This window comes from Adiantum capillus-veneris, chromosome 10 (assembly GCF_014529385.1).
Source record: "Adiantum capillus-veneris isolate H3 chromosome 10, ASM1452938v2, whole genome shotgun sequence".
Taxonomy (NCBI): Eukaryota; Viridiplantae; Streptophyta; class Polypodiopsida; order Polypodiales; family Pteridaceae; genus Adiantum; species Adiantum capillus-veneris.
In genome coordinates, this window is record NC_140940.1 from 125761637 (window position 1) to 125778945 (window position 17309).

The following is a 17309-nucleotide window of genomic DNA, read 5'->3' on the forward strand; positions in this document are numbered from 1 at the left end:
GAGCTGGCGAGTCCATTTTTGGGCCATTTTCCCACTTTGGACCAAAACTAGGCCATTTTCAGCTCATTTTTGACCGAAAAAAATTCATTTTTGATGCGAAAAATCCCAAACTGAGTCAAGAAAATCCCTAAATTTGTGGGATCACTTGAATAAGCATAAAAATCATATATAAGAATCATTTTTCATCCATATACTATTTTGGGTCACTTTCCATGCAATTCTGCAACGACGCATGTTAGTTGCTTTTTTGGAAGTTTTTGCCCGCATCAGTCTTTGTAGGCGAGATGAGTGTGCCACCATGAAACACTTGGACTATGTACATTGTCAAACCAAATTCGGCATCTTATTAAGTGAAAAAGAACGCAAATGAGCAACATCCAGGGCCATCACTCCTCGGATAGGTATGAACATGATAGCGACCGCAGTAGCCGCTTTAACATATATCACGATATGTACATTATTTCTTTTCTTTCCATGCATTGAGAAGTGTTGAAAGTGAGTTGAATGTTTTTATTTCACACTAGGTACGTGACATGGCACCACAACGTGTCTAGACGACCTGAGAATGGCCTCTACATGGTGGACTCTAGTGTGCATCACACAGGGAGGTATGACAATTTAATTTTACTGCGCAATAGTGAGCAGGTGAGTGACATATAACTTTTTTATTCTTATTTGCTGTATCATTAATTATACCAATGTTACTCACTTTGAGATTCTATTTTATAGGTCATCTATATCCCAGCAATCCACCAGCCAAAACTTTGGTTCGTAGTTCCTGTAACACCTCGGGGGAGAGCCATGTTTTCCACTAATAAAGTGGAGACTCTCTTCGACCCTCTTCCACTTCCAACTTTGAATGAGGGTGAAACAGAGGAGAGGGAGGTCGATGAATAAAGTCAGGCGGCAGTAAGTCTTAGCGAGGATGATTGTCATGATGATGAAGATGATAAGATGGAGGATGACAAACTCGAAGATGATGAAGGCAATGCATGCACAAACGACAATTCCGTTTCTCTCTTTATTGATTTAGGAGCCATGGGCTTAGAATTACATGATGCCTTGTTACGAGACTGGGCACCCTCCTATTGTAGTGGTTAGCTGCAATTGGGATAGCTGGGCGTAATGGTTAATTATGTGCTGTCTATTTATTTTACTAATTGAGTTGATGATGATTTTGTAGAGTGGAATGCAGGAAGTTGACGAAGAGGCGACGGAAATTACTCTTGGCCATTTTATATTTGCACAGTATCTTAGAACATCATTTCAATAAGCCACTATGGCTCTGTAAATAGTTGTAGTGGCAACTCTCCTTATGGGTCGTGCAAGAACTAATGAGCTTCACTCATTTGCAAAAGTAAAGTGGTTGTAAAAGAGGGGCCTCAATTTTTGGCACCTTAAACTCAAAGTAATATATTAAATACCAATTCCACAAGAGAGGTGCCGTGGAGTTTGGGGCTAGATTTAGGCCTTTCTCTTGCAGATTCTCTTATGTACTCTCTTAAGCTATGGTTATTTTGCTGTGTACTCTCTAATCTAGTCTCCATCTCTTACACCTCTCTTACACTCTCTCACAAGTTTGTCTGTCAATTCTATGTTTACTGTGTGTGTGTGTGTGTGTCATGTCTAGGTGAGTGTGTGTGCTTGGAAATTGGAAGAAGAGGTGGAAAGTTTGATGGTGATGGCTTGAAAGCTTGTGTTGAATATTCTAAGCGGTCGATCTCCCCCTCTTCTCCCAACAGTGGTATCAGAGCCTCAGGTTCGAGGATTTATAGGCACCAGTTTTCCATTTTAAGAAAGAGTTCCTCTAATCAACAAAATTTCAATTGCAATTCATCAACCTTGCAATTCAAAGATTCAAGGATTTGCAGCAATTCCAAAACTAATTGATCGAATTTGCAAAAGAAATTTTGCTTGGACATTAATTGTCGGCCAATCGGCAACTCATTGGCAACCGGCTTCTAGTTTCCACTTCAGGACGATCAAGAACGGGTATGTTCAACAGCTAAATTCAAGCATTAGATAATCTTGAGTATATTTGAAGATACGGACGAGAAGGTGAACCTACTCGGAATTGAAAGTAATCAAGAAGCTTCAATTACCACTTTGAAAGAGAAGTTGAATTGGGTAAAGAGAATCGGCAAGGAGGCGACTCTTGAAAGAATTCCAGAGGAAGACCAAAGTAATGTGGTCATCAAGTGCTCCGGCTAATCTAAGCTTTCTCAGCAATATCCTCCATGCAAAGGAGTCATAGCTGTAATCTCGACAGATGCGTTTTCTTCACGAAGAGTTTCATGGGAACGAGTTCTTGCATGCATGCAAGACCCGTAGCCTACCATCACCAAACCCGAAACTCATACTCTCGGTAGGGGTGCCCTAGGCAACTGAGTCGTTTTCCCTTCTTGCATACAAGCTGAAAGTGACCGCAGAAGCCGCCATCACTCCCGCTCTGCTCGCGCTGCTGTCGTTGTTCTTCCTCGCCATCCACCAGTTCACACACACACCTTTACTTAAAGGTGTGGTTAAAAACCAACAAAAAAAAGGGCCGCCTGCAAGTTGGCCGGCCAATGCATACCTAGCTAGGGGACAATTCACCCCTCCGTGCTTGAGGTTCTTAACCGACCGCCATTGCCACTTTAAGAAAAAAAACAAAAAAAAATCTCCATTCTCTCCCTCTTCGCCACTCGCCTGCTCTTCCAACCTGATCGGGCTCCATCCACTTCCAAAGGGCAATTGTATTGCAAGAAGTCGGCGGGACAACATTGGCACTAAAACTTCCAACAATTGCCACACATCTTGGAACGGAAATAGTTGAATTTTCCAACATAATCCCTTCTTGTCATTGACTAACTCAATGGATCTGCTAAATTACTTGCCAAATTGTTATTTTCTTTCGAGAGGATAAGGGAGACCGGACGCTACAAATTCGACTAGCTTGGTGACGAACCGTCGGACTGTCTACTCTCTGGCAATTTCCTAGCACATCGCCATTCTGGACTGGACGCCACCGCTCGTTCTCAGCTAAGTACATTACATTTCTATTATTTATTTTATTTTATTCCGCATATTGCATCTGTGAATACCACCAAATAGCCTTTTTAAGCATTACCATTTAATTATTTATTAAAAATTAAAAAAAAAGAAAAGAAAAAGAAAAGCACGCAATCATGGCACATCTTCCTCATGCCCCCACGATTGTAGAGCAACTTCAAAATTTACAGCAGTCACTCACATATGAACGCATGCGAAGGCAAGAACTTGAAGATAAATTATTGCATTCTGCATGCATCGAATTTGCACCGGCACCCAAGAAAAACAAAATTAGCAGAAAAGCCTTCACTTTCAAAGATTTTGATGGCACTAAAGGTGCTAGCACGGTTCTAGCATGGGTTAGTCAACTAGATGACTATTTTCATGATGAAGACTTTCCCGAGCATGAAATGGTAAAGTGTGCATCCAATCATCTCACTAGCAGTGCTGCATTGTGGTGGAACGCCACCAAACAACATGGAAGAAGACCACGCACATGGAATGCATTTAAAAAAGTATTTTTACCCCAATTTTTGTCCACACAATACAAAGCTAAAGCACGACGTCAATGGGATTTAATTCGACAGGGTAGAAATGAAGATGTACAGGGTTACACTGACCGTTTTTGGAATTGTCTAATTCAATTGCAAGCTATTGAACATGTTAGTCGCAGGAAATTGAAGCAAAAATACATATCAGACTTGGCACTACAAATTAGTGTTGAGGTAGATATGTTCGAACCAGATTCTCTGTCAAAGGCATTAACTTGGCTCTCAACGCAGAAAAGAAGAAAGGTGAAAATTCCTCTCACACTGATCAACCTGCTAACACTAACCGCAACAAGAGACCTCCTTTTTGTTCTAACTTTGATAGAAGCAAACACCAAAGCCATACCTTTTTCAAAAGAAAAAGATTTGACAATCCTCCTACCACTGCTCAACCTCATACGAGCAACATCCACAACAACACTCAGCAACGAGGCAACCAACATCCTTTCAACCAACGTTCTCCTCCAAATTCTAATGGTAACAAAAAGGTGAAGTGTTTTAAATGCTTTCAATATGGTCACTATGCAGATAAGTGCCCAAATGGTCATGCTAAGGGAAATGGTGAATCCAATAGCCATTCCAATGGAGTCAACATAAATTCAAATAAAAAACCCTTCAACAACAACCGCCCCAATGGAGCTACTCTTAACCTCATCGAAGATGCTATACCTGACGACAACGAAGTGGAAGTTAACTACAGTGAGGGATATGATCCTGATTATGATAACGATGACAACCCATCCTCTGGTACTCCTATATCTCCTCACACTTTGTTTAAAGTGCAAGGCACTGTTAAGGGTGAAAATTTCACCATTCTACTAGATGATGGTAGTAGCCATGATTTCATTTCCACACGATTGGCACAACAACTATCACTCTCTGAAATTTCATCACCTCATAAGGTCAAAACTGTTTTTAATAATCAACGTTTTAATTGTAAAACTCAAGTCACTGTTGAAGTTTGCATTGGTGAATTCACACAAGCACGTACATTTTTGGTAGCACCATTTCATGGTCTTGATATGATTTTGGGAATGCCATTTCATCATGAATTTGACCCGTTGATTAATTATAAAACACATACAATGTCTCTCACTCATAATAATAAAACTTTCTCCATCCAAGCAACACTGGCACAACAAAAATTTCCACTTCTCTCTCACACTCAAGCCAAACAAGCAATTCGAAAACAGGGGAAAACATATCTAGTCTTGGTAAATCAAATTGCTGCTGAAACTGAAACTTCACGTAATTCCACACACGTTGAATTTCTCTCATGATTTAAAGATTGTTTCATGCACGATCTGCCACCTGGAATTCCACCATCACGCCCCGAAGACCACAAAATTGACATCATACCGGGTAGTGAACCTCCTTGTAGAGCACCTTATCGTGTAAATCCTACCGCACAAAGGGAAATACAAACTCAAATCACTGATTTACTTGACCGAGGCCTAATCCAACCTAGTAGTTCACCATACGGAGCTCCAGTACTTCTTGTCATGAAGAAAAATGGAACCTTTCGTATGTGTATCGACTACAGGGCTTTAAACAAGATCACCATTAAGAATAGGTTTCCAATTCCTAGAGTGGATGACCTATTAGACAAACTGAAAGGGGCACACATCTTTAGCAAAATTGACCTTAAATCAGGGTATCACCAAGTCAAAATGTTTGAACATGATATCTACAAAACGGCTTTCAGAACACAAACTAGACACTATGAATTTCTTGTCATGCCATTTGGTTTGACAAATGCATCAGCTACATTCACATGCATGATGAATCGCATTTTCATTGACCATCAAGATTTTGTGATTGTATTTTTTGATGACATTTTGGTATTCAGTAAATCTGAAGCAGAGCATAAGCAGCATTTAACACGTGTATTTGATCTGCTTGCACAAAATCACTTGTATTTGAATCCTGAAAAGAGTTCATTTTTCCAATCTGAAATTGAATATTTGGGACATATTGTATCGGGTAAGGGAATACATGTTGATCCAAAGAAAATTGAAGCCATTCAATCCTGGCCTAGACCCAAAAACTTGCATGAGCTACGATCTTTTATTGGTCTTTGTAGCTATTACAGGAAATTTGTTCGTAATTTTGCTTACAAAGCACATTATTTGACTCTCTTATTGAAGAAAAACACGCCTTATGAATGGACTGCTTTGCAAGAAAGCTCATTTAATGCACTTAAACATGCTTTGACTAATGCACCTGTATTGCAATTGCCTGATTTTGAAAGACCATTCTTTGTGGTAGTCACTGATGCTAGTGGGAAAGGTATCGGTGCAGTCCTTATGCAAGATAACCATCCAATTTCTTTCGAAAGTCGTAAATTCAAACCATCTGAAACAAAGTTCAGTACTTATGATAAAGAGTTGACTGCTATGGTACATGCATTGAAAATCTGGAAACACTATGTAATGGGTACTGACTTGATCATTAAAACTGATCAACAAAGTATCAAATATTCACTTTCTTAGCCCTTAATAGATGATAGACATATTAAGTGGGCTGCTTTTATTCAAAGTTTCCAGCCCAACATTCAATACCAACCTGGTAAAGAAAACGTTGTAGCTGATGCTTTGAGTAGAAGACCCTCACTTAATCATCTATCAACCATTACGGGAACTTCCTTTGACACTATGCCTGACACTTATGCACATGATGATGACTTCAAAATGACATGGTTGCACATGCTTCATAATTCTGTACACATATTTCTTGAATACACTATTCAAGCAAACTTCCTTTATTACAAACAAAAATTGTGTGTGACTTAACCTTTTCGTACATTAATTATTGAAGAATTGCACAAACCACCTTATGCTGGACATAGAGGATTTGCTGCAACTTTTCAAAATTTATGTCGTGATTTCTATTGGCCTACTATGAGAATGGATGTTAAACAGTATGTTTCAACTTGTTTGATTTGTCAAAAAATTAAAGCAGCTACAGGTAAGAAATTGGGACTTTTACACCCTCTCCCCATTCCTGAAAGACCTTGGGAACATATTTCCATGGATTTTGTTACTGGTTTCCCACCCACAACACACAAACATGACATGATATGGACTATTATTGATCGTTTCTCTAAACAAGCGTACTTTTTTCCATGTAAGAAAACACTCACAGCACATCAAGCTGCACTTTTGTTTCTGAAGACTGTTTTTCCACATCATGGTTTGCCTAAAGTGATTATTTCTGATCAAGACTCAAAATTTTGTAGTGCTTTTTGGACTACTGTATTTGAAAATCTTGGCACTACACTTGACTTCACTTCTGCATTTCATCCTGAATCTAATGGTCAAACCGAAGTAACCAACCGCACTATTATTGACTTGTTGAAAGCTTATGTTTCCTCTCAACCTAAGAAATGGGATGACTACCTACATATTCTGCAATTTGCATACAACAGCACCACTCACACTGCCACGGGTAAATCTCCCTTTGAAATTGTATATGGTCACTCACTTCCTACTCCTGATTCACGTCTTTCTAATGTTGTGCCTGCTGCTGATGATTTCACTACTGAATTTCATGATATTTATGCAAGTGTGCATTCTGCCATTAAACACTCACAAGAACTTTACACCAAGCATGCTAACAAGCACCTCAAGGCACACCAATTCAAAGAAGGTGATCATGTTTTACTTCGCATCGAAAAACGAAGGATCAAAAGTGTTGATACTAATGTCTTTGTTAAGCTTGCTCCTCGTTTTTATGGACCATTCAAAATTTCAGCTGTCATTAATGATGTTTCTTTTCGTTTAGACCTACCTGCACATTGGCACATTCACAATTCCTTTCACATTAGTCTTTTACTCCCATTCCGAGGACCCCTACCTACACACCACATTTATGAAGACCCACCTTCACTTGTAGACCAAGAAGAGCAACTCATCCCTGATAAAATAGTTGACCATGAAACCACCACTACACGCACTGGAATGGTTTATAACCGTTACCTTTTGACTTTCAAGGGCCACCCTAGAGAGGATGCCAAATGGATGCCTGAAAAGTTTTTTCGCAACTTTCCCGACCTTCTCTACACTTTCCATCACTCACGGTCCAGTTGATTTCTCTATTGAGCAACTGAGGATAGTTGCTATCCCTGGTGGGAGGGATGTTACGAGACTGGGCACCCTCCTGTTGTAGTGGTTAGCTGCAATTGGGATAGCTAGGCGTAATGGTTAATTATGTGCTGTCTATTTATTTTACTAATTGAGTTGATGATGACTTTGTAGAGTGGAATGCGGGGAGTTGACGAAGAGGCGACGGAAATTACTCTTGGCCATTTTATATTTACACAGTATCTTAGACATCATTTCAATAAGCCACTATGGCTCTGTAAATAGTTGTAGTGGGAACTCCCCTTATGGGTCATGCAAGAACTAATGAGCTTCACTCATTTGCAAAAGTAAAGTGGTTGTAAAAGAGGGGCCTCAATTTTTGGCACCTTAAACTCAAAGTAATATATTAAATACCAAGTCCACAGGAGAGGTGCCGTGGAGTTTGGGGCTAGATTTAGGCCTTTCTCTTGCAGATTCTCTTATGTACTCTCTTAAGCTATGGTTATTTTGTTGTGTACTCTCTAATCTAGTCTCCATCTCTTACACCTCTCTTACACTCTCTCACAAGTTTGTCTATGTCAATTCTATGTTTACTGTGTGTGTGTGTGTGTGTGTCATAGTCTAGGTGAGTGTGTGTGCTTGGAAATTGGAAGAAGAGGTGGACAGTTTGATGGTGATGGCTTGAAAGCTTGTGTTGAATATTCTAAGCGGTCGATCTCCCCCTCTTCTCCCAACATGCCTCATGTAAAAATATTTTGGAAGATGATTCATAAACATTTGGTCGTGTAATCCATTCATCTCTCTTTCCCCCCTCTTCCTCTCTTTAGGTTTGGGAGTATGCTCAATTATGTTAATCAATTGACAGTGATTATTTAAATTGTAACTAAGTATAATCTTATTATCCCCCCCCCCTCTCTCTCTCTCTCTCTCTCTCTCTCTCTCTCTCTCTCTCTCTCTCTCTTCTTTTTTAAATTTGAAAATTTTATACAATATTCTATAATTTCTATTGAGAGGAGGGAAACACCAAAATTTGAAGGGGGGGGGGGGGGGGGGGGGGGATGTCTATTTTAAGCTAGAATCTGAAAGTTTAAGCGCTAAATTTGGTTGTCGGATATAACAACGGTAATAACAGCGGTAATACACGCAAAATAATAACAAAAACTGTCGTGACATTAATTTAAACACAAAAAAAAACCCGCCCTCCTCTCTCTTCTTTCTCTACTTGAATTTGCACCTACTCTCTACAAAACGCGGTCAAACAGTGCAGTGAACACTTGGAGATTTTCATAGTGATTCTTTTGCCATCTCCATGGTATGCTATCATTGCTCTTTCTTTCCTGATCTATTGCTTTAAAATCTATATATCTAACTATTTACCTAGCACCCATATCTATCGATGTATCTTTCCACCAAAGTATTAAAGAAATGAACAAGAGTTGGCCTTAGAGGAACTTTTTTCCTATGAACTTTTTTCATATGATTCATAGTGCGGTGAACAGTAGACGTGTTGCTTCTTTTATCTTGTTTCTTTATAAAGGAATAATACCTCACTTGAGATTCCATGTTCGTAGTCAATGAACTTCACTTCAAGTATTTCATCTGAAATGGAAATAACATATATCATTCTTTTTAAATTGTATATCTAAACTGCTAGGCTAAAATGACTTTGCATTCATGACATGCAACAAGAGGTGTCTATTTAAGTAATGACGATTACTCTAGTATTATATTGGTCTCTAGGTCTTTGCCATTGTGCTTCAAGGCTTTCCAAATCAAAGTGTAAATTGTAATGATATTGAGTGTCTTCTTATTCAAATCTCAAGCTCTTTGCACATTATTATACTCCTAGATGTTACAAACTCCTTAATTTTTCTCTCTGCGTTTACATGCTTAATTTTGAGAGATGAAAAAAAAATCAAAAAGAAAAGCACCAAATGATGCATATTATTTGGTGCATCTCGAGTCCAACATTTTTGTAAAGCAAGGTGACATTGGTTGTGATGAAACAGATGGTGCATGTAAGAAGATAGAATGTGGAAACTCGAAACATGGAGAGCTTTTGGCAATAGATATAAACTAAAAATTAGAAGGCGCTAGTTTTTTGTATTGAGCCTAGAACAGCAATATACTTTATTTTAGTCTCAAACTTTGAATGTGAATGTGAAAATCCATAGACGGGGATATTATTTTAAATAATACTACAAATATATTGGATGTAGTGCAATGGACATCTAAACAAGGTTGCCTTTATCTTTGCTTTTAGTCAACTCTCTATGCTCCCTCACCTTTTTTGTGGCAAATCATTCAGTCAGTCGTATTAAGTGTAATAGCTATTTATTTATCTTTGTCACATTACTTGTCTTTCTATCTACTACAATAGGTGATAATGCCTTTTTATGTTCCTATTGATTACTCCAAAGGTTTTTCTACATTCAGTATAAGAGGAGTTGTCTATAACCGCTATTGCTGTGAAAAAACAAAGAAAAAAGGAGAGAGAAAAATTTGTGGGAGCGGCAGTAAACGCAGCTATGGACGCGGTAGTGGTTTCTCAGCAACAAGCGTGATAATAATCATGGCAATATACCCGCTACTATTACTGCGATAGCTGCCGCATCCATTACCGCGCTTATTGTTGCTACATGCCAATTCAAAAATAAAGGTGCTCATTTGGGCCACCCAATTTTGGATGGCCCAAATGAGCACCTTTATTTTTGACTACATAAAACAATGAAACATCAATTGTGTTTTGGAAGAGTATAGAAAATACTAAAGAATTGAAATTGAATTACTTTACCTTGACAATTTAATATGCAGAAGATCAACTATTTAAAAGAGTTACAATAAAAAGTAAATAGTTGTATATACATTGTGCCACATTGGGACTTTACAAAAGTTTCGACAAAATATTTTTCTATCTAATTCTCCTCTATCTCGTCGTCGTTTAATTAGAGGCACGTATGTTGACTCTACATAAACTTAAACCAAATTAAACAAATTATCAACAGCTCGAAACAATTGATACAAACTTACTTGTTTAAACTTACCGCTTGTAGTGATCCAACCGCCACGTCGAATTTCTAGCGAGAGATGTGGCTGTTTTTGAACAACCATCTGCAAGTATCAAATTATGTATGTCTCTCCCGATACTTGACCATCTCTCAGGTTGATCGAGAGAAAATGATATTTTCTAAGTATGCAATAAGAATACCAAACCATCAACTACAATATTTATAATCACCAATTGACGTTATAATTTAATCAATTTTACATATTTGTCCTTGTAAACTCCCTTGCCTCGTGAGCCATAGTGTGTGGGAGTTTGTCTTGTGCGAGCCTCGTGTTGTGGACTTGTGGACAGTGGTGAAGGCAAGGTGTTTGCAAGAGAGGGAAGCATAGAAACAATCACATGGAGAAAGGAGGGTATCCCCAGTGTCTAGACACCTTGCATGTTTCCCAGATCTCATTAGTGCAGAGTGGATTCATGAGAGAATGGCAAAAGCGCGCGGAGAAGACATCCTCAGCAAAGAATGGGAGGATGCACGAGGCGGCGTACCAAAGGTAGAGTACTGATATACCTAAACCATATTGTAAATTTTTGTCTTTAAATTATCTTTAATATGTATTTCATAAATTAAGATATTTTTCTATTTTGTAGTGCCTTTCCTTTAACTCTATATGGTCAAAGAGTCGTCACTTTCGTACGCGCCACATTGACGAGCGTAGAACCACCATGGATTGTGCCATCATGGGCAACTTTGTCACAGAGGGTGATGAAGCTAGGTACTACGAAACTATCGAAAGGATGCTAAAGGTTAATTTTAGAACCTTTCATACCTTCATCTTCGAGTGCAAGTGGTTTTCAATTGTGTCTAGACGACATGAGAATGGCCTCTACATGGTGGACTCTAGTGTGCATCACACAAGTAGGTATGACAATTTAGTTTTACCGCACAATTGTGAGCAGGCGAGTGACATGTACCTTTTTTATTCTTATTTGTTGTATCATTAGTTATACCAATGTTACTCACTTTGAGCTTCTATTTTATAGGTCATCTATATCTCAGCAATCCACCAGCCAAAACTTTGATTCATAGTTTCCGTAACACCTCGGGGGAGAGCCATTTTTTCCACTAATGAAGTGGAGACTCTCTTCGACCCTCTTCCACCTCCAACTTTGGATGCGGTGGAAACAGCGGAGAGGGAGGTCGATGAATCAAGTCAGGTGGCAGTAAGTCTTAGCAAGGATGATTGTCATGATGATGAACATGATGAGATGGAGCATGACGAACTCGAAGATGATGAAGATGATGAGATGGAGGATGACAAACTCGAAGGTGATGAAGGCAATGCATCCACAAAGACAATTCCGTTTCTCTCTTTATTGATTCAGGATCCATGGACTTAGAATTGGATGATGCCTCATGTAGAGATCTTTTGGAAGATGATTCATAAACATTTGGTCGTGTAATCCATTCATCTCTCTCTCCCCCCTCTTCCTCTCTTTAAATTTGGAAATATGCTCAATTATGTTAATCAATTGACAATGGTTTTTTAAATTGTAGCCAAGTGTAATCTTATTATCCCCCCCCCCTCCTCCTCCCCCCCCCCCCCCCCCCCCCCTCTCTCTCTCTCTCTCTCTCTCTCTCTCTCATTCTTTCTCTTCTTTTTGAAATTTAAAAATTTTATACAATATTCTATAATTTTTATTGAGAAAAGCGAAACACCAAAATTTGAAGAGGGGGGGGGTGTTTATTTTAAGCTAGAATCTAAAAGTTTAAGCGCTAAGTTTGGTTGTCGGATATAAAAGCGGTAATATACGCAATAATAACAGCAGTAATACATGCAATAATAATAACGAAAAATGTCGCGGCAATATTTTAAACCAAAAAAAAACCCCACCCTCCTCTCTCTTCCTTTTCTACTTGAATTTGTACCTACTCTCTACAAAACGTGGTAAAACAGTGCGGTGAACACTTGGATATTTTCATAGTGATTCTTTTGCCATCTCCACGATATGTTGTTATTGCTCTTTCTTTCTAGATCTATTGCTTTAAAATCTATATATCTAACTATTTACCTAGCACCCATATATCTATCGATGTATCTTTCCACCAAAGGAGGAAACAAATGAACAAATCTTAGAGGTGGCCTTAGAGGAACTTTTTTCCTATGAAGAGAAGTGATCTCTCGTTTCTTTTCCTTCTAGTGCATCCGTGATGTAAGAAAGAAGATCCTAGCGTATTTGTTAATATCCTAGTGTATGAAATCAATGTTAACCTAGGAAAGAAAATCCTAGCATATTTGTTTTTACCCTAGTGTATGAAAAGTTTATTAGGTAATTAAAATGGTAATGAATGTTTGAAAAATAGTTAGAAATTAGGAATTTTTGCATTCAATTATTACCTCTCTCTGTTTGGTTCTTGACACAAATTTAATCAGTTAATGATAGAGATTGCTATCTTAGAGACATGTTGGTTCTTTTATCTCGCTCCTTTCCAGAGGCATAATACCTCACTTGAGATTTCAGGTTCATACCGAATCATGAGCTTCATTGTCAATATTTTAATAAAAAACGAAAATAACATATATCACTCTTTTTAAATTTGATAGGTGGATTGATTAATTGATGGGCCAAATCGACTTTGCATTGCCATGAAAAAGAGGTGTCTATTCAAGTTATTGGGATTACTCTAGTGCTCTAGCCTCTAGGTCTTCCTTCTATGCTTCATGGATTCCCAAATAAATTTGTAAATTGCAACGATATTCAATGACTTTTTATTCAATGCTCGAGCTCTTCTAGAATGCCACATGATTGTGCATATTGCCAGATTTCACAAACCCCGTAGTTGTTCTCTTTGCGTTTACATGCTCGATTATGAGATGAAATCTGCAACAGTAAATTTCAAAATGAAAGGTACTGAAGCATGCATAAGATGTGGGGCACTTACATGGTGGTGTATCTTGTTGGCTTCCCCTGTAAGGAAAATTATATTGGTGCAGGACTAGGCCTAGTGTGTGGAAAATCATTTCCGTTCAAATTCCTTGTAATGGCCATTGTCATATTTACTTGGTGCATGCTTAAGAATGTGAACATGGGATCTCTGTACACCAAATAATGCCTCATTTCACCTCGATACATTCACATACACAAGAAGATTTAGAAAATTTTTCATGTAGGAAAATGCAGTCTTTTTCAGTGTTTTTCATACAATGCATAACATCACGAGCTTCTGCTCGAGAGGCACCACCTACCTAGCTAGGTACGATTGGGGGCAGGGGACCCCCGGCCCCCCCACCAGGCTGGCGGTCCCCTTCCCCCAATCGTACCTAGCTAGGTATGCGGTGCCTCCCTCGCAGAAGCTTATGATGTTGAGCTAAGTCACAATGTGAGAATTATTTTAAGAATCTGTCCAAAACTTCTTGTGATAACCCCTGATCAATGTATTAAATTAATGCATCTCTAATTAAGTAACCCTTAATTAATGTCTTTCTCGAATGACGTATGCTCTCAACAAGGAAACGATATAAAGGCACATAGGTGCATTACGTGAGGCTCATTACATCAGAAGCTAAAGATACTTGCGTTGGTCAGGAAGAAGGTTCGCTTGAGAGAGAGAGAGAGAGAGAGAGAGAGAGAGAGAGAGAGAGAGAGAGAGAGACAGATTAAGCTAAAGTTACTTGCGGTTTCTCAGCGAGAAGGTACTTGCGTTTGTGAGAAATAACGTAAATCGATTGTGCTCTTTTGAGTGTGTGTGTGTGTGTGTGTGTGTGTGTGAGAGAGAGAGAGAGAGAGAGAGAGAGAGCGCAAAATGGTTAATGCAAGCAGAGCGCCGCTGAGGTGATCTGATTACGAGCAGCAGCAGCTGGAGTAACGCTCAAAATGGTAGCTTTAACTAAACTCATAATTTTCTCATTCTCGCGCGCTCGTCATAGTTTTATCTAAATGTTTTCGCGTGCTCATCAAGTACTAAAACGCACATTGTTTCACTAAAGCATTGTCGGTGGCCGAGTCATGAGTTGCAAGAGCATTAAAAATGTCTACTCCAGCGATAAGATAAAGTTAGGTCTACTCCAATGTCTACTCCAGCCGACAACTTCCCTTAAAGCTTCAAATTATGCTCCCCATCGTGGAACCGCAGGCAGCAGCTTTGTCAATATTCTTCCAACCCTACCTTCGCTAGTCCAACTCTGTCGAAAACGACAGAGTTAGCCATTGCAAGCTTCGTTTTGCAGCTACACGATGTAGGCATATAAGGTGCAGCAGGATTTTTCGTTAGCAAAAGCATCCAAAAAGGGTGACGAACATCTTCACCCCCTCCAGTCTTGCGTGTGAATGCGCCCTTACACATCTTTGAAGGCTAGTTGAAAAATTGCATTGTTTAACCACCTTAATTCACAAGAAGTTTTCAAAAAATTCTCACAATAATTCCCACATTCTGACTTACCTCAACATCATCAGCTTCTGTGAGGAACGCACCGCACACCTAGCTAGGTATGATTGGGGGCAGGGGAGCGTCGGCCCGGTGGTCCCTTGCCCCCAATCGTACCTAGCTAGGTATGGGGTGCCTTCCTCACAGAAGAAATCTCTAAATCTTCTTGTGATTGCTTTTTACGTGAGTAGCTTTTAGATAGAGAGAAACAATGGTCTACATGTGCATGTATGCACTCATGGAGATACCCTCTTTATCTAAATGATACGTGTTTTGTAAACGTACGGGATGAGTTAATATTGACCAATGAATGATTTTGTGATGATTCAGTAGTAGTCATACTTGTAATGCTATTGTGCACAGGCCAATGGGAAGAAACTAGGGGAGTCTTCACCTGCAGTTGGGGTGAGATGGAAGGGAGAACGTACGAATAGGTGGTGTGTTGAAATGTGTATTTGTCCAGGGCCATATCTCAATGTAGTCATAAAACAAGAGGAGGAGAACAAAATTTTCGGCACAAAACGCAAACTAGAGATCGGATCGTTCAAATCGGAAAAGCAAGCTGCAACGTGGGTGAAACATTTGGGTGAAACATTTAGAAATTTTCTCATGTAGAAAAAAAATGTCTTTTTCAGTGTTTTTCATGCAATGCATAACATCATGAGCTTCTGCTCAAGAGGCACCACATACCTACCTAGGTATGATTGGGAGTAGGGGACCGCGCGTCGGTCTCTGGTGGTCAAACGGCGGTCCCGTGCCCCCAATCCCCAACCATAGCTAGCTAGGTTTGTGGTGCCTCCTTCACAGAAGTTCATAAGTCACAGTGTGGGAATTATTGTGAGAATGTGTCCAAAATTTCTTGTGGAAGGATTGAGAGGGCTTCCCCCCCCCCCCACAATATTATGGCAGAGCGTACAATGCGGCTGCGGCTGTCATAAATCTAAACTATGAAGCTTTACGTGAGAGGGACCCGGAGTTTGTCAGCGCGTGGCAAGACAACCGGGAATCCTTCGACCGGCCGACCAACGCCTGGATGGAAGCCCCTGTGGTGGTGGCCTCGCCGACGAAGCTTTTGAAGGATAGTCAGCTCCAACAAAAAGGCTTTTTGATATGCCGAGCTGTCATCAGGGCCTTTGCCAAGACGGAAGCTCGCCAACGCTACCCCAATGATGTGCTCACACCTCCACCTAACGTCCAGCTGGCACCTCGGCCGGCGCGAGTGCGTCGTGTCCAGCCCGTCAAGGTTAGTAGACAAATGTATAACCAGACCGGATATTACAATGGTGTAGCTGATCAGCAGTGGTGTGCAGCCACAAGCAGAGAGCAGGCCCACGGTGTGCCATGCAGGGCAAAGGAGATCAGCGGCGGGAGACCGTCCACGGGGCAGCCGGACCAAAAAACCCCGTTTGGAGAAGACAGTAGCGGCTAATGGCGCTATTGACCCTGTTTCACAGCGGCCAATACTGGTAGATGATGAGGCCGGTACTGTCGCCGGCGCACCTCTGCAACCATCGGGAGAGAATGATCAGATGAGTGCTTTTCCTATTCAAGAGACTGACAAGCTGGAGGCTCGAGCACTCAGCCTAGCATTCAGCGAGCTAACCTTTGATGAAATGCGGCCGTTTGCACTGTTTTTCTACATGCGGGGTCTTGCAGATGCACGCATGCGTACTCCAGCTAGCGGCCAGGACTTGAGCAATACAGTAGACAACCACATACTTGGCCTCCACAATCAACTGCTGCTTCAAGTAAATGAATTGCAGCTACAGCAGGAAAGCTGCCCCAATTATTAAGTTGAGGAAGGCACAGGCGGTGCTGGCACCTTTAATGGACAAACCCAACCATCAGCTAGGTCCTTTGCCGATAATTACTACCTGCAGCAGCCAGCTGGTGCTCCTGGCACCTTTGATAATGGACAAACCGAACCATCAGGTAGCTCCTTTGCCGATAGTTACTACCTGCAGCAGCCAACTTTTCATGCTGACGCAAACGACAGTGCAACTAGTTATACTACTGTAGGTGGAGACGTACCTCTACCACTTCAGCAACAGACCCAAGCTCTTACCAGTTCTTATGGACATGCGTACTCTGCGTGGCCAGCAACAATACCGGTAGATCACGGTACTGGTCAGCAGCTTGTATGGCCACCAACGGAACCTCAGATTTTGCAAGCAGGAGGCGTAGCAGCTCAGGTTGTTATGCACGAGCCCAACGTCGAA

General features: G+C 40.4%; 1 pseudogene; it reads left to right on the forward strand.

Annotated features, from left to right (window-relative positions):
- Positions 1-16619: 16619 nt before the first annotated feature.
- LOC147449592 (uncharacterized) lies at positions 16620-17109 on the forward strand (annotated as a pseudogene).
- Positions 17110-17309: the final 200 nt, after the last annotated feature.